This window comes from Meleagris gallopavo, unplaced genomic scaffold (assembly GCF_905368555.1).
Source record: "Meleagris gallopavo unplaced genomic scaffold, MGAL_WU_HG_1.1 scaffold_6, whole genome shotgun sequence".
Classification (NCBI taxonomy): domain Eukaryota; kingdom Metazoa; phylum Chordata; class Aves; order Galliformes; family Phasianidae; genus Meleagris; species Meleagris gallopavo.
Window position 1 is genome coordinate 4,499 of NW_028147020.1, and position 20,813 is coordinate 25,311.

Here is a 20,813-nt window from a genome sequence, read left to right on the forward strand (position 1 = left end):
GGTGGGATGGATCCAAGATGGCTGCCGAGACACGTGGGTTGATCCAAGATAGCCGCTGAGTCACGTGGGTTGATCCAAGATGGCCACCGAGTCACGTGGGTCGAGCCAAGATGGCTGCTGTCGTGGTAGACTGGATCCAAGATGGCTGCCGAGTCACGTGTGTTGATCCAAGATTGCCGCCAAGTCACGTGGCTTGAGCCAGGATGGCTGCTGTTGTGGTGGAGTGGATCCAAGATGGCTGCCGAAACACGTGGGTGGAACCAAGATGGCTGTGGTGGCAGAGTGGGTCAAAGATGGCCGCTGAGTCACGTGCGTTGATCCACGATGGCCGCTTGGTCACGTGGGTCCAGCCAAGATGGCCGTCGTGGTGGTGAGATAGATCCAAGATGGCCGCTGAGTCACGTGGGTCGATCCAAGATGGCCACTGCGGTGGATCCAAAATGGCAGCCATGTCACATGACTCAATCCAATGTGGTCGCCGAGTCACACGACCCGACCCAAGATGGCCACCACGTCACGTGACTCAAAGATGGCCGCCATGAGTGTGTGGGTCGATCCAAGATGGCTGCTGCAGTGGATCCAAGATGGCTGCCGCATCAATTGACTTTATCCTAAATTACGGCAGTGATGGTGGGGTGGATCCAAGATGGCCAACGTGTCACGTGACTCGATACAAGATGGCCACCGTGACAATGGGGATGAGTCTAAAATGGCGCCCATAGAGCCAATATGGCCGCTGAGTCACTTGACTCGATCCAAGATGGTCGCCACAACAATGTGGTTCGATCCAAGATGGCCGTCGCATCACGTGACTCGACCCAAGATGGCCGCCGTGACAATGTGGGTCGGTCCAAGATGGCCGCCGAGTCATGTGACTCCACCCAGGACAGCCGCCATGATGGTGGGGTCAATCCAAGATGGCCGTCACATCATGTGACTCACAGACAGCCGCCATGATGGTGAAATCGATTGAAGATGGCCACCGCGTCACGTGACTCAACCCGAGACGTCTGCCATGACCGGTGGGGTCAATCCAAGATGGCGGCCGCATCACGTGACTCAGAGACAGCCATCATGACGGTGGGGTCAATCCAAGATGGCCGCCGCGCCAGGTGACTCAGAGATAGCTGCCATGATGGTGGGGTCGATCCAAGATGGCCGTCGCATCACGTGACTCAGAGACAGCCGCCATGACGGTGGGGTCGATCCAAGATGGCTGTCACGTCACGTGACTCGACTCAAAATGGCCGCCATGACGGTGGGGTCGATCCAAGATGGCCGTCGCATCACACGACTAGACTCGAGATAGCCACCATGATGGTGGGTCGATCCAAGATGGCTGTCACTTCACGTGACTCGATTCAAAATGGCCGCCATGATGGTGGGATCAATCCAAGATGGCCGCCGCGCCAGGTGACTCAGAGACAGCTGCCATGATGCTGAGGTCGATTCAAGATGGCCGTCGCATCACGTGACTCAGAGACAGCCGCCATGACGGTGGGGTCGATCCAAGATGGCCGTCGCATCACATGACTCAGAGACAGCCGCCATGACGGTGGGGTCGATCCAAGATGGCCATTGCATCACGTGACTCAAAGAGAGACAGCCGCCATGATGGTGGGGTCAATCCAAGATGGCCGTCGCATCACCTGACTCAGAGACAGCCGCCATGACGGTGGGGTCGATCCAAGATGGCCGTCGCATCACGTGACTCAGAGACAGCCGCCATGACGGTGGGGTCGATCCAAGACGGCCGTCGCATCACGTGACTCGACTCGAGACGGCCGCCATGACGGTGGGGTCGATCCAAGATGGCCGTCGCATCACGTGACTCAGAGACAGCCGCCATGATGGTGGGGTCGATCCAAGATGCCGCCGCGCCACGTGACTCAGAGACGGCCGCCATGACGGTGGGGTCGATCCAAGACAGCCACCGCATCACGTGACTCGACTCGAGACGGCCGCCATGACGGTGGGGCCGATCCAAGATGGCCGCCGCGCCACGTGACCTAAGCGTGTCCTTCGCATGTTCTCACGACCGAAGCGTGCCCAAGGCAGGCCATGGAATGAATCCGCCTTCGTAGCGCGTCACGTGAGCTAAGCGTGTCCTTAGCGTGTCCTCAGCGCGTTCACGTGACTGCAGCGCGTCCGAGGAATGTCACAGAGCGAATCCATGTTCTTAGCGTGTTGTATGACCCAACAACGCCCACGGAACGACACGTGATGTTGGCACGCCCTTAGCGTGACCCGAGGAATGTCATAAATAAACCCATGACCTTAGCGTGTGCCGTGACGCTGGCGTGTCCTTAGCGTGTTCCCGCAACTGAAGTATGTTTGAGGAATGTCATATGATGAACCCGTGTCTTTAGCATGTTCCATCATGCAAGCGTGTCCTTAGCATGTTCCCACACCTGAAGCATGTTCGAACGATGTTATGTGTCAGCCTCGCGACCTTATGGCATGTTCCACCACCTAAGCACATCCTTAGCATGTTCCATGACCTAAGCATGTCCTTAGCATGTTCCACCTCCAAAGCACGTCCTTAGTACCTTTCGTGACCTAAGCATGTCCTTAGCATGTTCCTACGTCCACCAAACACCATACGACGAACCCACCGTGACATAAGCATGCCCTTAGCGTGCCCTTAGCGTGTCCTTAGCATGACCTTAGCGTGTCCCACCTCACACAACGCCGCCGCCGCCGCCGCCACCCTTCACCTCGTCCCCCTTCGCGCGTCCTTAGCGTGTCCTTGGCGTGGCTGAGCTGGCGTGATCGTCGGCGCGTGTCCTTAGCGTGACCTTGGCGTGTCGTTGGCGTGTTCAGGCGCGTTGTGGGATGGGGTGGCTGACCCTCACGCAGCCCCAGTATCCGGCCCGCAGCAGACACGCTCCGGCCCCCGCCACCAACACGGCCCAACACGCGTGTAGAGCCCCCCAGCGGCGGGCTGCTGCCCACGTCCCCACCTGCAAGACCAGTAAGGACCAGTAAGGACCAGTATGGGCCAGGACGGACCAGTATGGGCCGGTGTGGGTCAGTATGGGTCCAGTAAGGACCAGTAGGGACCAGTATGGACCAGGATGGACCAGTATGGGCCGGTGTGGGTCAGTATGAGTCCAGTAAGGACCAGTAGGGACCAGTATGGACCAATATGGTCCAGTAAGGACCAGTAAGAATCAGTATGGACCAGGACGGACCAGTATGGGCCGGTGTGGGTCAGTATGAGTCCAGTAAGGACCAGAAGGGACCAGTATGGACCAATATGGTCCAGTAAGGACCAGTAAGAACCAGTATGGACCAGTATGGACCAGTATGGGCCGGTATGGGTCAGAATGGGTCCAGTAAGGACCAGTAGGGACCAGTATGGACCAATATGGTCCAGTAAGGACCAGTAAGAACCAGTATGGACCAGTATGGACCAGTATGGGCCGGTATGGGTGAGTATGGGTCCAGTAAGGACCAGTAGGGACCAGTATGGACCAATAAGGATCAGTATGGGCCAGTATAGGGCAGTATGGGTCCAGTAAGGACCAGTATGGACCAGTATAGACTAGTAAGGACCAGTATGGGCCGGTATGGGTCAGTATGGCTCCAGTAAGGACCAGTAAGGACCAGTATGGACCAATAAGGATCAGTATGGACAAATATGGGCCAGTAAGGACCAGTATGAACCAGTATGGTCCAGTAAGGACCAGTAAGGGCCAGTATAGACAAATATGGATGAATATGAACCAGTAAGAACCCGTATGGACCAGTATGGACCAGTATGGGCCGGTATGGGTCAGTATGGGTCCAGTAAGGACCAGTAGGGACCAGAATGGACCAATAAGGACCAGTATGGACGAATATGGGCCAGTAAAGACCAGTATGAACCAGTATGGTCCAGTAAGGACCAGTAAGGGCCAGTATGGACAAATATGGATGAATATGAACCAGTAAGAACCAGTATGGACCAGTATGGACCAGTATGGGCCGGTATGGGTCAGTATGGGTCCAGTAAGGACCAGTAGGGACCAGTATGGACCAATAAGGACCAGTATGGACTAATATGGGCCAGTAAGGACCAGTATGAACCAGTATGGTCCAGTAAGGACCAGTAAGGGCCAGTATGGACAAATATGGATGAATATGAACCAGTAAGAACCAGTATGGACCAGAAAAGACCAGTACGGACCAGAATGGACCAGTATGGGCCGGTATGGGTCGGTATGGGGCAGTATGGGTCCAGTAAGGACCAGTACGGGCCAGTATGGGTCAGAATGGGTCCAGCAAGGACCAGTATGCATGGGTATAGACCAGTAAGAACCAGTATGGATGAATATGGATGAATATGGGCCAGTAAGGACCAGTACGAGCCAGTAAGAACCAGTAAGAACCAGTACGGACCAACACGGACCACTCCCTCCCACTCCCTCCCAGTCCCTCCCAGTCCCTCCCAGTCCCCCATCTCCCCCTCCCAGTCCATCCCAGTGCCCTACAACTCCCTCCCAGTCCCTCCCAGTCTCTCCCAGTCCCCCATCTCCCCCTCCCAGTCCATCCCAGTGCCCTACAACTCCCTCCCAGTCCCTCCCAGTCTCTCCCAGTCCCCCATCTCCCCCTCCCAGTCCATCCCAGTGCCCTACAACTCCCTCCCAGTCCCTCCCAGTCTCTCCCAGTCCCCCATCTCCCCCTCCCAGTCCATCCCAGTGCCCTACAACTCCCTCCCAGTCCCTCCCAGTCTCTCCCAGTCCCCCATCTCCCCCTCCCAGTCCATCCCAGTGCCCTACAACTCCCTCCCAGTCCCTCCCAGTCTCTCCCAGTCCCCCATCTCCCCCTCCCAGTCCATCCCAGTGCCCTACAACTCCCTCCCAGTCCCTCCCAGTCCCTCCCAGTCTCTCCCAGTCCCCATCTCCCCCTCCCAGTCCATCCCAGTGCCCTACAACTCCCTCCCAGTCCCTCCCAGTCTCTCCCAGTCCCCCATCTCCCCCTCCCAGTCCATCCCAGTGCCCTACAACTCCCTCCCAGTCCCTCCCAGTCCCTCCCAGTCCCTCCCAGTCCATCCCAGTGCTCCCAAATCCTCCTCCCAATGCCCCGTATCCCCATCCCATCCCATCCCAGTGCCCCGTATCCCCCTCCCAGTCCCTCCCAGTCCCTCCCAGTCCATCCCAGTGCCCTACAACTCCCTCCCAGTCCCTCCCAGTCTCTCCCAGTCCCCCATCTCCCCCTCCCAGTCCATCCCAGTGCCCTACAACTCCCTCCCAGTCCCTCCCAGTCCCTCCCAGTCCATCCCAGTGCTCCCAAATCCTCCTCCCAATGCCCCGTATCCCCAGCCCATCCCATCCCAGTGCCCCGTATCCCCCTCCCAGTCCCTCCCAGTTCCTCCCAGTCCCTCCCAGTCCCTCCCAGTCCCTCCAGTTCCCTCCCAGTCCATCCCAGTAGACTCACAGCCAGGCCGGTGGCGGAGGCGGCCATCAGCAGCCCCAGGAAGAAGCAGCAGAGGCAGCGACGGCGCGGATAACGGCGGCCAATGGAGGAGCTGGGGGGGAAACGGGGGCTTTGGGGTCTGTGGGGTCTGTGGGGTCTGTGGGGTCACTGGGGGAAATGGGGGCAATGGGGAAATGGGGGAAATGGGGGAAATGGGGGAAATGGGGAAATGGGTCATTGGGGAAATGGGGGCAATGGGGGCAATGGGGGCAATGGGGGCAATGGGGGAAATGGGGGAAGGGGGCAATGGGGGAAATGGGGGAAATGGGGAAATGGGGGAAATGGGGAAATGGGGGCAATGGGGGAATGGGGGAAATGGGGGAAATGGGGGCAATGGGGGCAATGGGGGAAATGGGGAATGGGGGCAATGGGGGCAATGGGGAAAGGGGGAATGGGCAATGGGGGAAATGGGGGCAATGGGGCAATGGGGGCAAAATGGGGGAAATGGGGGAAATGGGGGCAATGGGGGAAATGGGGGAAATGGGGGCAATGGGGGAAGGGCATGGGGGAAATGGGGAGGGAAATGGGGGAAATGGGGAAATGGGGAAATGGGGGAAATGGGGGAAATGGGGGCAATGGGGAAATGGGGAAATGGGGGCAATGGGGGAAATGGGGCATGGGGAAATGGGGGAAATGGGGGAAATGGGGGAAATGGGGGAAATGGGGGAAATGGGGGAATGGGGGCATTGGGGCAATGGGGCAATGGGGAAATGGGGCATGGGGAAATGGGGCAATGGGGGAAATGGGGGAAATGGGGCATGGGAAATGGGGGAAATGGGGGAAATGGGGGCATGGGGAAATGGGGCAATGGGGGAAATGGGGAATGGGGCAATGGGGGAAATGGGGGAAATGGGGGAAATGGGGGAAATGGGGGAAATGGGGAATCAATTTGGGGGCAAATGGGGGAAATGGGGGCAATGGGGGCAATGGGGAAATGGGGGCAATGGGGGGAAATGGGGGAAATGGGGGAAATGGGGGAAATGGGGGAAATGGGGAAGGGGAAATGGGGCAATGGGGGAAATGGGGGAAATGGGGCAGGCAATGGGGGAAATGGGAATGGGGCATGGAATGGGGGAAATGGGGGAACAATGGGGGAAATGGGGGAATGGGGGCAATGGGAATGGGGATTGGGAATGGGCAACTGGGAATGGGTCGGATATTGGGGCCCTGTATTGGGGTCGTTATTAAGGGATTTTCTGGGGCTGCTTATTGGGGTATTGGAGGAAGGGCCATTGGGGGAACCTGGTATTGGGAACTGTTGGGGTCATTTGGGGTGCAATTTGAATCCATTTGGGGGTCCCTTTGTGGGGCATTATGGGGGTCACTTGGGGTGTCTTGGGTTCATTTTGGGGTTTCTTGGTGGGGTCCTTTTGGAAAGGCCCTTCTTGGGGCCTTTGGGTTTTTTTTGGGTCGTTTTAGGGTCCCTTTTGGGTCCCCTTTTGGGGTCGTTTTGGGTCCTTTTGGGGTCTTTTTGGGGTCTCTTTTGGGTCCTTTTCAAGACCCCTTTTCGGTCCTTTTGGGGTCTTTTGGGGTCATTTTGAGATCCCTTTTGGGGTCCCTTTTGGGTCGTTTGGGGTCCTTTTGGGTCGTTTGGAGTCTCTTTTGGGGTCTCTTTTGGGGTCCTTTGAGTCCCTTTTGGGGTCGTTCTTTGGGGTCTTTTTTGTTGGGTCCCTTTTCGGGACCCTTTTGGGGTCTTTGTTTTGGGGTCTTTTGGGGTCTCTTTTGGGGTCCTTTCAAGACCCCTTTTCGGGTCCTTTTTGGGGTCATTTTGGGGTCATTTTGAGATCCCTTTTGGGGTCCTTTTGGGGTCCTTTCGGACCCTTTTTGGGTCCCATCTTTGGGGTCTTTTGGGGGTCCTTTTGGGGTCCCTTTTTGGGGTCCTTTCGAGACCCTTTTGGGGTCTATTATGGGGTCGTTTTGGGGTCCCTTTTGGGGTTCACTTTTGGTGGTCCATTTTGGGTATTTGCTGGGGTTCTTTGGGTCGGACCTTTTGGTCCTTTTGGGGTCTTTTGGGGTCTTTGGGGCCTTTTTGGGGTCCTTTCGAGACCCTTGGCAATTTTTGGGTCCCTTTTGGGGTCATTACTTTGGCTGGTCTTTTGGGGTCTGCTCTTTTGAGGTCCATTTTGAGACCGCCTTTTAGTTTCTTGGGCTTTGACTTGGGTCATTATGGGGTCGTTTTGGGTCCCTTTTGGGGTCACTTTAGGGTCCCTTTTGGGGTCGTTTTGGAGTCTCTTTTGGGGTCCTTTTGAGACCCCTTTTGAGATCCATTTTCAGGTCCCTTTTAGGGTCGTTTGGGGTCACTTTTGGGGTCTTTTTGGGGTCGTTTTGGGGTCCCTTTTTGGGGTCCTTTCGAGACCCCTTTTGGGGTCATTATGGGGTCGTTTTGGGGTCCCTTTTGTGGTCACTTTAGGGTCCCTTGTGGGGTCTTCTTGGAGTCTCTTGTGGGGTCGTTTTGGGGTTTCTTTTGGGGTCCTTTCAAGACCCTTTTTGGGGCCCCTTTTGGGGTCATTATGGGGTCGTTTTGGGGTCCCTTTTTGAGGTCATTTTGAGACCCCTTTTGGGGTCGTTATGGGGTCGTTTTGGGGTCCCTTTTGGGGTCACTTTAGGGTCCCTTTTGGGGTCGTTTTGGAGTCTCTTTTGGGGTCCTTTTGAGACCCCTTTTGAGATCCATTTTCAGGTCCCTTTTAGGGTCGTTTTGGGGTCACTTTTGGGGTCTTTTTGGGGTCGTTTTGGGGTCCCTTTTTGGGGTCCTTTCGAGACCCCTTTTGGGGTCATTATGGGGTCGTTTTGGGGTCCCTTCTGGGGTCACTTTAGGGTCCCTTGTGGGGTCATCTTGGAGTCTCTTTTGGGTCGTTTTGGGGTTTCTTTTGGGGTCCTTTCGAGACCCTTTTTGGGGCCCCTTTTGGGGTCTTTTTGGGGTCGTTTTGGGGTCCCTTTTGGGGTCTTTTCGAGACCCCTTTTGGGGTCATTATGGGGTCGTTTTGGGGTCACTCACACTTTCCTGCAGTGGGGACATCGTGCCAAGGTGCGATCCGTGAATTCCGTCCACTGTGGGGGAAATTTTGGGGTCATTCGGGGCTCATTTGGGGTCAAAGGGTCCCTATGGGGTCATTTGGGGTCAAGGAGTCCCTATGGAGTCGTTTGGGGTCACATTGGGGCCCTTTGGGGTCAACGGGACCCTATAGGGTTATTTGGGGCCATTTGGGGTCATTTGGGGTCAAGGGGTCCCTGTGGGGTCATTTGGGGTTAAAGGGGCCCTATGGGGTCATTTGGGATCAAGGGGTCCCTGTGGGGTCATTTGGGGTCACATTGGGGCCATTTGGGGTTAAGGGTCCCTATGGGGTCATTTGGGGCCAAGGAGTCCCTATGGAGTCGTTTGGGGTCACATTGGGGCCCTTTGGGGTCAACGGGACCCTATAGGGTTATTTGGGGCCATTTGGGGTCATTTGGGGTCAAGGGGTCCCCATGGGGTCATTTGGGGTCAAGGGGTCCCTGTGGGGTCATTTGGGGTCAAGGGGTCCCTGTGGGGTCATTTGGGGTCACATTGGGGCCATTTGGGGTCATTTGGGGTCACATTGGGGCCATTTGGGGTCAAAGGGTCCCTATGGGGTCATTTGGGGTCACATTGGGGCCATTTGGGGCCAAGGGGACCCTATAGGGTCATTTGGGGCCATTTGGGGTCAGGGGATCCCTATGGGGTCATTTGGGGTCAAGGGGTCCCTATGGGGCCATTTGGGGTCAAGGGATTCCTATGGAGTCATTTGGGGTCATATTGAGGTCATTTGGGGTCAAGGGGTCCCTATGGGTCATTTGGGGTCAAAGGGTCCCTATGGGGTCATTTGGGGTCACATTGGGGCCATTTGGGTCATTTGGGGTCACATTGGGGCCATTTGGGTCAAAGGGTCCCTATTGGGTCATTTGGGGTCATTTGGGGTCAAGGGGTCCTATGGAGTCGTTTGGGGTCACATTGGGGCCATTTGGGTCAATTTGGTCCCTATGGGGTCATTTGGGGGTCATTTGGGGTCATTTGGGGTCAAGAGGTCATTTGGGGGTCATTTGGGTTCAAGGAGGCCCTATGGGGTCACACGGGGGTCATTTGGGTCCATTTGGGGTCAGGGGGTCCCTGTGGGGTCATTTGGGGTCAAGGGGTCCCTGTGGGGTCATTTGGGGTCAAGGGGGCACTATGGGGCCATTTGGGGTCAAGGGATCCCTATGGGGTCATTTGGAGTCAAAGGGTCCCTATGGGGTCATTTGGGGTCACATTGGGGCCATTTGGGGTCACTTGGGGTCACATTGGGGCCATTTGGGGTTAAGGGCCCCTATGGGGTCATTTGGGGTCAAGGGGTCCCTGTGGGGTCATTTGGGTCACACTGGGGCCATTTGGGGTCATTTGGGGTCACATTGGGGCCATTTGGGGTTAAGGGTCCCTATGGGGTCATTTGGGGTCAAGGAGTCCCTATGGAGTCATTTGGGGTCACATTGGGGCCCTTTGGGGTCAAGGGGACCCTATAGGGTCATTTGGGGCCATTTGGGGTCAGGGGGTCCTATGGGATCATTTGGGGTCAAGGGGTCCCTATGGGGCCATTTGGGGTCAAGCGATTCCTATGGAGTCATTTGGGGTCATATTGAGATCATTTGGGGTCAAGGGATCCCTACAGGGTCGTTTGGAGTCATTTGGGGTCAAGGGATTCCTATGGGGCCATTTGGGGTCACATTGGGGCCATTCGGGTTCAAGGGGCCCCTATGAGGTCATTTGGGGTCAAGGGATGCCTATGGGGTCATTTGGGGCCATTTAGGGTCAAAGGGTCCCTATGGGGTCATTTGGGGTCAAGGGGTTCCTATTGGGTTATTTGGGGTCAAGGGGATACTATGGGGCCATTTGGGGTCAAGGGATCCCTATGGGGTCATTTGGGGTCAAGGGGTCCCTGTGGGGTCATTTGGGGTCACATTGGGGCCATTTGGGGTCATTTGGGGTCACATTGGGGCCATTTGGGGTCAAAGGGTCCCTATTGGGTCATTTGGGGTCACATTGGGGCCATTTGGGGTTAAGGGGTCCCTACTGGGTCATTTGGGGTCATTTGGGGTCAAGGGGTCCTATGGAGTCGTTTGGGGTCACATTGGGGCCATTTGGGGTCAGGGGGTCCCAAAGGAGTCATTTGGGGTCAAGGGGTCCCTGTGGGGTCATTTGGGGTCAAGGGGGCACTATGGGGCCATTTGGGGTAAAGGGATCCCTATGCGGTCATTTGGGGTCAAGAGGTCCCTGTGGGGTCATTTGGGGTCAAGGGGTCCCTATGGGGTCATTTGGGGTCCCTGTGGGGTCATTTGGGGTTAAGGGGCACTATGGGGCCATTTGGGGTCAAGGGGGAGCTATGGGGTCATTTGGGGTCACATTGGGGCCATTCGGGTTCAAGGGGTCCCTATGAGGTCATTTGGGGTCAAGGGATCCCTATGGAGTCATTTGGGGCCATTTAGGGTCAAAGGGTCCTTATGGGGTCATTTGGGGTCAAGGGGTTCCTATGGGGTCATTTGGGGCCAAGGGGATACTATGGGGCCATTTGGGGTCAAGGGATCCCTACGGAGTCGTTTGGGGTCACATTGGGGCCATTTGGGGTCATTTGGGGCCATTTGGGGTCATTTGGGGTCAATGGGTCCCTATGGGGTCATTTGGGGCCATTTGGGGTCATTTGGGGCCATTTGGGGCCATTTGGGGTCAAGGGGTCCCTATGGGGTCGTTTGGGGCCATTTGGGGTCATTTGGGGCCATTTGGGGCAATTTGGGGTCAAGGAGTCCTATGGGGTCGTTTGGGGCCACTTGGGGTCATTTGGGGTCATTTGGGGTCAAGGAGTCCTATGGGGTTGTTTGGGGCCACTTGGGGTCATTTGGGGTCATTTGGGGTCAAGGAGTCCTATGGGGTCGTTTGGGGCCACTTGGGGTCATTTGGGGTCAAGGAGTCCTATGGGGTCGTTTGGGGCCACTTGGGGTCATTTGGGGTCATTTGGGGTCAAGGAGTCCTATGGGGTCGTTTGGGGCCACTTGGGGTCATTTGGGGTCATTTGGGGTCAAGGAGTCCTATGGGGTCGTTTGGGGCCACTTGGGGTCATTTGGGGTCATTTGGGGTCAAGGAGTCCTATGGGGTCGTTTGGGGCCACTTGGGGTCATTTGGGGTCATTTGGGGTCAAGGAGTCCTATGGGGTTGTTTGGGGCCACTTGGGGTCATTTGGGGTCATTTGGGGTGAAGGAGTCCTATGGGGTCGTTTGGGGCCACTTGGCGTCATTTGGGGCCATTTGGGGCCATTTGGGGTCATTTGGGGTCAATGGGTCCCTATGGGGTCGTTTGGTGCCATTTTGGGTCAATTTGGGTCCATTTTGAGTCATTTTGAGTCAATTTTGTGCCATTTTGGCTCAATTTGAGACCATTGTGTGTCAATTTGGGCCATTTTGGGTCAATTTGGGGCCATTTTTGCCGTTTTGGGTCAATTTGGGTCCATTTTGAGTCATTTTGAGTCAATTTAGTCCTATCTTGGCTCAATTTGGGGCAATTTTGGGTCATTTTGGGTCAATTTGGGGTCAATTTGGGTCAATTTGAGGCCATTTTGGGTCAATGTGGGTCCATTTTGGGTCATTTTGGCTCAATTTGGGGCCATTCTGAGTCAATTTCGGTCCATTTTGGGTCAATTTGGGTCAATTTGAGGCCATTTTGTGTCAATTTGGGGCCATTTTGGGTCAATTTTGTGCCATTTTGTGCCATTTTGGGTCAATTTGAGGCCATTTTGTGTCAATTTGGGGCCATTTTAAGTCAATTTGGAGCCATTTTGAGTCAATTTGGGGCCATTTTGTGCCTTTTTGGGTCAATTTGGGTCCATTTTGGGTCAATTTTGGGCCATTTGGGGTCATTTTGGGTCAATTTGAGGCCATTTTGTGTCAATTTGGGGCAATTTTGGGTCATTTTGAGTCAATTTGGGGCCATTTTGTGCCATTTTGAGTCAATTTGGTGCCATTTTGGGTCAATTTTGTGCCATTTTGTGCCATTTTGGGTCAATTTGAGGCCATTTTGTGTCAATTTGGGGCCATTTTGAGTCAATTTGGAGCCATTTTGAGTCAATTTGGGGCCATTTTGTGCCTTTTTGGGTGCCATTTTGGGTCCATTTTGGGTCAATTTGGGTCCATTTGGGTCATTTTGGGTCAATTTGAGGCCATTTTGTGTCAATTTGGGGCAATTTTGGGTCATTTTGAGTCAATTTGGGGCCATTTTGTGCCATTTTGTGCCATTTTGAGTCAATTTGGTGCCATTTTGGGTCAATTTGGGTCCATTTTGGGTCATTTTGAGTCAATTTTGTGCCATTTTGTGTCAATTTGGAGCCATTTTGGGTCAATTTGAGGCCATTTTAGGTCAATTTGAGGCCATTTTGTGTCAATTTGGGGTCATTTTGAGTCCATTTGGGGCCATTTGGGGCCATTTTGTGCCATTTTGGGTCAATCTGGGTCCATTTGGGGTCATTTTGAGTCAATTTGAGGCCATTTTTGGTCAATTTGAGGCATTTTGGTCAATTGGGCATTTTCTTGATTCATTTTGAGTCAATTTGTGCATTTCTTAATTTGGGCCATTTGGGTCTATTTTGGTCAATTTTGGGCCATTTTGTGTCAATTTGGGCCATTTTGGTCAATTTTGTGCCATTTTGGTCAATTTTGGTCCATTTTGTGTCAATTTGGGCCATTTTGGGTCAATTTGGTGCCATTTTGGGTCAATTTGGGTCCATTTTGTGCATTTTGGGCCATTTTGATTCAATTTGAGGCCATTTTGGATTGGGTCATTATTTATGGGCATTTGGGGTCAATTTTGGTCCATTTTGTGCCATTTTTGGTTCAATCTGGAGGCCATTTGGGTCAATTTGGGCCATTTTGGAGCATTTGGGTCATTTTTGGCAATGTTTGGGGTCTCTCACCAGGATAGGGGCAGTGCCGACCCAGTTCTCCCAGTGCCCGTACGCCAGCCCATACATCGAGGTTGGGAGTGCCCTATTTGCAGCGTGCCAACGTGATCCAACATCGCTTATGGGAGGCAAAACTTTACTGCGAGGAACTCGGGAGGCACTGCAGTATCTTGAGATCATCCCAGTATGGCCCAGGCCTCATAACCCTCCCTGTTCATCCCAGTCCATCCATGCCCGAATTCCCACATCCCATAACCCCATCCCAGTATGGCCCAGTGCCCCGTAACTTCCTCCCAGTCCGTCCCAGTCCATCCCAGTATCCCATAATCCCATCCCAGTATGGCCCAGGGCCCATAACTTCCTCCCAGTCCATCCCAGTCCTCCCAGTATCCCATAATCCCATCCAGTATGGCCAGGGCCCATAACTTCCTCCCAGTCCATCCCAGTCCCTCCCAGTTCCCATAACCCATCCCAGTATGGCCCAGTGCCCCGTAACTTCCTCCCAGTCCGTCCCAGTCCATCCCAGTATCCCATAATCCCATCCCAGTATGGCCCAGGGCCCCATAACTTCCTCCCAGTCCATCCCAGTCCCTCCCAGTATCCCATAATCCCATCCCAGTATGGCCCAGGGCCCCATAACTTCCTCCCAGTCCATCCCAGTCCCTCCCAGTTCCCCATAACCCCATCCCAGTATGGCCCAGGGCCCCATAACTTCCTCCCAGTCCGTCCCAGTCCCTCCCAGTATCCCATAACCCCATCCCAGTATGGCTCAGGGCCCCATAACTTCCTCCCAACCCATCCCAGTCCCTCCCAGTATCCCATAACCCCATCCCAGTATGGCCCAGGGCCCATAACTTCCTCCCAGTCCGTCCCAGTCCCTCCCAGTATCCCAGTCCATCCCAGTATGACCAGTACAGCCCAGTGTCCCACAGTTACTCCCAGTCCATCCCAGTCCATCCAGTATCCCATAACCCCATCCCAGTATGACCCAGTACAGCCCAGTGTCCCACAGTTACCTCCCAGTCCATCCCAGTCCATCCCAATATCCCATAACCCCATCCCAGTATGGCCCAGTACAGCCCAGTGTCCCACAGTTACCTCCCAGTCCATCCCAGTCCCTCCCAGTATCCCAGTAACCCCATCCCAGTATGACCCAGTACAGCCCAGTGCCCCAGAGTTACCTCCCAGTCCATCCCAGTCCCTCCCAGTATCCCAGTAACCCCATCCCAGTATGACCCAGTACAGCCCAGTGTCCCACAGTTACCTCCCAACCCATCCCAGTCCATCCCAGTATGTCCCATAACCCCATCCCAGTATGGCCCAGTACAGCCCAGTGTCCCACAGTTACCTCCAGTCCATCCCAGTCCATCCCAGTATCCCAGTAACCCCATCCCAGTATGGCCCAGTACAGCCCAGTGTCCCACAGTTACCTCCCAGTCCATCCCAGTCCATCCCAGTATCCCAGTAACCCCATCCCAGTACGGCCCAGTACAGCCCAGTGTCCCACAGTTACCTCCCAGTCCATCCCAGTCCATCCCAGTATCCCATCCCAACATGTCCCAGTACGGCCCAATACAGCCCAGTGCCCCAGAGTTACCTCCCAGTCCATCCCAGTCTCTCCCAGTCCCCCATATCCCCCTCCCAGTCCCTCCCAGTCCCACCCAGTCCCTCCCAGTCCCCCATATCCCCTCCCAGTCCCTCCCAGTCCCTCCCAGTCCCACACAGTCCCTCCCAGTCCCCCAGTATCCCCCTCCCAGTACTTCCCAGTCCCTCCCAGTCCCCCATATCATTCTCCCAGTCCCTCCCAGTCCCTCCCAGTCCCCCAGTATCCCCCTCCCAGTCCCTCCCAGTCCCTCCCAGTCACACCCAGTCCCTCCCAGTCCCCATATCCCCTCCCAGTACTTCCCAGTCCCTCCCAGTCCCCCATATCCCCCTCCCAGTCCCTCCCAGTCCCCCATATCCCCCTCCCAGTCCCTCCCAGTTCCCTCCCAGTCCCCATATCTCCCTCTCAGTCCCTCCCAGTCCCTCCCAGTCACACCAGTCCCTCCCAGTCCCCCATATCCCCCTCCCAGTACTTCCCAGTCCCTCTCCATCCCCCATCACCCTCTCCCAGCTCCCTCCCAGTTCCTCCCAGTCGCCCATATCCCCCTCCAGTCCCTCCCAGTTCCCTTTCACTGCCCCATCACCCCTCCCAATCCATCCCAGTCCCTCCCAGTTCCCTCCCAGTCCCTCCCAATCCCCCATCACTCCCTCCCAGACCCTCCCAGTTCCCTCCAAGTCCCTCCCAGTCCATCCCAGTCGCCCATATCTCCCTCCCAGTCCCTCCCAGTCCCTCCCAGTCCATCCCAGTTCCCTCTCATTGCCCCATATCCCCCTCCCAGTCCCCCCAGTTTCCTCCAAGTCCCTCCCAGTCCCTCCCAGTCGCCCATATCCCCCTCCCAGTCCCTCCCAGTTCCTTCTCACTGCCCCATCACTCCCTCCAGTCCCTCCCAGTTCCCTCCTCGTCCCTCCCAGTCCCTCCCAGTCCATCCCAGTTCCCTCTCACTGCCCCATATCCCCCTCCCAGTCCCCCCCAGTTCCCTCCAAGTCCCTCCCAGTCCATCCCAGTCGCCCCTATCCCCCTCCAAGTCCCTCCCAGTCCTCCCTGTCCCACATATCCCCCTCCCAGTCCATCCCAGTTCCCTCCCAGTCCCTCCCAGTCCATCCCAGTTCCCTCTCACTGCCCCATCACCCCCTCCCAGTCCCTCCCAGTCCCTCCCAGTCCATCCCAGTTCCCTCCCATTGCCCCATATCCCATTCCCAGTCCCCCCCAGTTCCCTCCAAGTCCCTCCCAGTCCATCCCAGTCGCCCCTATCCCCCTCCCAGTCCCTCCCAGTTCCTTCTCACTGCCCCATCACCCCCTCCCAGTCCCTCCCAGTTCCCTCCCTGTCCATCCCAGTTCCCTCCCTGTCCCTCCCAGTCCATCCCAGTTCCCTCTCACTGCCCTATCATCCCCTCCCAGTCCCTCCCAGTCCATCCCAGTTCCTCCCAGTCCATCCCAGTTCCCTCTCACTGCCCCATATCCCCCTCCCAGTCCCCCCCAGTTCCCTCCCTGACCCTCCCAACCCATCCCAGTTCCTTCTCACTGCCCCATCACCCCCTCCCAGTCCCTCCCAGTTCACTCCCTGTTCCTCCTAGTCCATCCCAGTTCCCTCTCACTGCCCCATATCCCCTCCCAGTCCCCCCCAGTTCCCTCCATGTCCCTCCCAGTCCATCCCAGTCACCCATATCCCCCTTCCAGTCCCTCCCAGTGCCTCCCAGTCCCTCCCAGTCCCACATATGCCCCTCCCAGTCCATCCCAGTTCCCTCTCACTGCCCCATATCCCCCTCCCAGTCCCCCCCAGTTCCCTCCCAGTCCCTCCCAGTCGCCCAATCCCTCCCAGTCCCTCCCAGTCCTTCTCACTGCCCATCCCCCCTCCCAGTCCCTCCCAGTCCCTCCCAGTCCCTCCTAGTCCATCCCAGTTCCTCCCAGTCCATCCCAGTTCCCTCTCCCTGCCCCATATCCCCCTCCCAGTCCCCCCCAGTTTCCTCCAAGTCCCTCCCAGTCCCTCCCAGTCGCATCCCTATCCCCCTCCAAGTCCCTCCCAGTCCCTCCCAGTCCCATCACAGTCCCTCCCAGTCCACTCCCAGTACAAACCAGTAAGGCCTGGGGCAGGCAACACGCCGCGCGAGCTGCGGCAGACCAGCAGGCAGTTGCAGGGCAGCGCACGTATTGCTTCCCACTGGGGGCCGGGCGGATGGGCTGCGAAAAAAACCCCAAACGGACCCTAAATCCTCCCCTTTCACCCCAAAAAAACCCCACCCACTTAATTAGTTCGTAACGACCTTAATTAGCTCGTTTTCCCCCCTTTATGAGCTCATTCCTGCCGCTAATGAGGTTATTCTGCTATTCATGAGCCCATTTCCGCCCCCAACTCATCCATTTCCACCCTCATTAATTCACTCCCATCCTTAATTAAGACACCTCCGCCCTTATAAACTCATTCTTGCACTTAATTAATCCATTACTCCCCTAATTAGCTCACTTTCCCCCTTTATGAGTCATTCCTGCCGCTTAAAGGGTCATTTCCGCATTCCGAGCCATTTCCACCCCAACCCATCCATTTCCACCTCATTAACTCATTTCCATCCTTAATTAAGACACCTCCGTCCTTAATGAACTCATTCTTGCTCTTAATTAATCCATTACTGCCCCTAATTAGGTCGCTTTCCTCCTTTATGAGCTCATTTCCGCCGCTAACGAGTCATTTTCCGCCATTCATGAGCCCATTTCCGCCCCCAACTCATCCATTTACACCCTCATTAACTCATTTCCATCCTTAATTAAGACATCTCCAACCCTAATAAACTCATTCTTGCTGTTAATTAATCCATTACTGCCCTTAATTAGGTCGCTTTCCCCTTTATGAGCTCATTCCTGCCACTAACGAGGTCAGTTCTGCCATTCATGAGCCCATTTCTGCACCCAACTCATCCATTTACACCCTCATTAATTCATTTCCATCCTTAATTAAGACACCTCCGCCTTAATGAACTCATTCTTGCTGTTAATCCATTACTGCCCTTAATTAGGTCACTTTCCCCCTTTATGAGCTCATTTCTGCCGCTAATGAGGTCATTTCTGCCATTCATGAGCCCATTTCTGCACCCAACCCATCCATTTCCACCCTCATTGACTCATTTCCATCCTTAATTAAGACACCTCTGCCTTAAGGAACTCATTCTTGCTCTTAATTAATCCATTACTGCCCTAATTAGCTCGCTTTCCCCCTGTCTGAGTTCACTTCTGCCGCTAACGAGGTCAGTTCTGCCATTCATGAGCCCATTTCCGCCCCAACCATCCATTTCCACCCTCATTAACTCATTTCCATCCTTAATTAAACACCTCTGCCCTTAATGAACTCATTCTTGCTGTTAATTAATCCATTACTGCCCTTAATTAGGTCGCTTTCCCCCTTTATGAGCTCATTTCTGCCGCTAACGAGTCATTTCTGCCATCATGAGCCCATTTCCGCCCCCAACCCATCCATTTCCACCCTCATTGACTCATTTCCATCCTTAATTAAGACACCTCCGCCCTTAATGAACTCATTCTTGCTGTTAATTAATCCATTACTGCCCTTAATTAGGTCACTTTCCCCTTTATGAGCTCATTTCTGCCGCTAATGAGGTCAGTTCTGCCATTCATGAGCCCATTTCTGCACCCAACTCGTTCATTTCCACCCTCATTAACTCATTTCCATCCTTAATTAAGACATCTCCAACCCTAATAAACTCATTCTTGCTGTTAATTAATCCATTACTGCCCTTAATTAGGTCACTTTCCCCCTTTATGAGCTCATTTCTGCCGCTAACGAGGTCATTTCCGCCATTCATGAGCCCATTTCTGCACCCAACTCGTTCATTTCCACCCTCATTAACTCATTTCCATCCTTAATTAAGACACCTCCGCCCTTAATGAACTCATTTTTGCTGTTAATTAATCCATTACTGCCCTTAATTAGGTCACTTTCCCCCTTTATGAGCTCATTTCTGTCGCTAACGAGGTCATTTCCGCCATTCATGAGCCCACTTCTGCCCCCAACTTGTTCATTTCCACCCTCATTAACTCATTTCCATCCTTAATTAAGACACCTCTGCCCTCAATGAGCTCATATTTGCTCTTAATTAACTAATTACTGCCCTTAATTAGCTCATTTTCCCCCTTTATGAACTTATTTCTGCCATTAATGAGCCCATTTCCACCCCTACCTGACCCACTTCCACCCTTAATGAGCTCATTTCTGCCCTTAATTAACTCATTTCCACCATTAATGAGCTCCTTTTGGCCTTGTTTAACTAATTACTGCTCCTAATTAACCCATTACTGCCCTTAATTAACTCATTACTACCTCAATGATCTCATTTCTGCCCTTAATGAGCTCAATTTGGCCTTAATTAACACACTGCTGCTCCTAATTAACTCACTTTGGCCCTTAACAAACTTGCTTTGCGTTAATTAACCCATTACAGCTCCCAATTAACACATGTCCACCCTTAATGAGTCCATTTGGCTCTTAATGAGCAAACTTTTTCTCCTAATTAATTTAATCCCACCCTTAATGAGCTCTTTATGAATAATAATAAACTCTTCTGCCCCTAATGGCCAATTATCTGCCCTTAATTAACAAATTTCCACTTAATTAGTGTCCACCACCTTAAAATGCCCACTTCAATCCTTAATTAAGGTAATTGTCCCCTTAATGACCCCACTTCCGCCCTAAGCCCCGCCCTTCCCCCCACAACCAACTACCGCCTTTAGCCCCGCCCCTTTACCCATAATCCCTCATCGCCTGCTTCTAGCCCCGCCCCTTTGTACACAAGCCACAGCTTCCGCCCTAAGCCACACCCCTTTTACATCATTTCCGCTCTTAGCCACGCCCCTCGCCATGCTCCACCCACTTCCGCCATAAATCCCACCCATCACCTCACTTCCGCCTTCAGCCCCGCCCTTTTACCCACACAACCCCAACTTCCGCCCTTATCCCCGCCCCTTTACCCATATATAGTGATCCCCAGCTCAGCCCCGCCCCCTTCCGCCAGAAGCCCCGCCCCTTCCACCCCCATAAAACACTTCATGCCATGCACTCAAAAAATCCCACTACTTCCGGCTTTGACCACGCCCCTTTTTACGCACTGACCAACTTCCTGTGCAAGCCCCGCCCTTTCCCTTTTTGCCCCACTTCCGCTTTTAGCCACGCCCACTCACCCCATCCTATCCGTAACCCCGCCCCTTCCCACCCACTCCCCGCATTCCGCCTTAACCCGCCCCTCTGCCCGTATAAAGACACATCCCAGCCGCTTCCCCGCCCACTTCCGCCGGAAGCCCCGCCCCTTCCGCCCACCGTGGCCTCCCCGCAGGCTCCGCACCGCACCACGTGCTGCGCCCCTTTCCCCTCCACACCAATGGCGGCGCCGCACACCCGACACGTGACCGCCGCAGGCCCCGCCCCTCCTTCGGGGCTGACCAATGGCGAGTAAGGAGGCGGGGCTTCCGTCGGGGAAGGGCCTATGGGCAAAGAAAAAGGCAGGGTTGAAAAGAGGCCACGCCCTCATCTGTTTGGCTCCGCCCCTTCATACATAAAAGTTTCTCGGCCCCCGCCCCTAGTCCAGGCCACGCCCACATCGCCATGAAGCTCCTCCCCCTCCTTTAGCACCGCCCCCTTCCATTCATCCCAGCCGCAATTGTCCCATTGAGCCCATAGAGCCCCATAGAGCCATAGCAGGGACCCCATAGAGCCCCATAGAGACCAATAAGGACCCCATAGAGCCCCATAGAGACCCATAGGGACCCCATAGAGCCCCATAGAGACCAATAGGGACCCCATAGAGCCCCATAGAGAC

At 54.7% G+C, this 20,813-nt stretch overlaps 1 pseudogene across 1 annotated transcript; it reads right to left on the reverse strand.

Moving 5' to 3' along the window:
* Positions 1-378: 378 nt before the first annotated feature.
* LOC146541985 (type 1 phosphatidylinositol 4,5-bisphosphate 4-phosphatase-like) lies at positions 379-20,612 on the reverse strand (annotated as a pseudogene). The gene is made up of 5 exons (XR_014880791.1): positions 20,315-20,612; positions 17,068-17,172; positions 8,456-8,560; positions 5,422-5,512; positions 379-2,963 (listed from the first exon to the last, which is right to left on the reverse strand). The product of XR_014880791.1 is annotated as a type 1 phosphatidylinositol 4,5-bisphosphate 4-phosphatase-like (transcript).
* Positions 20,613-20,813: the final 201 nt, after the last annotated feature.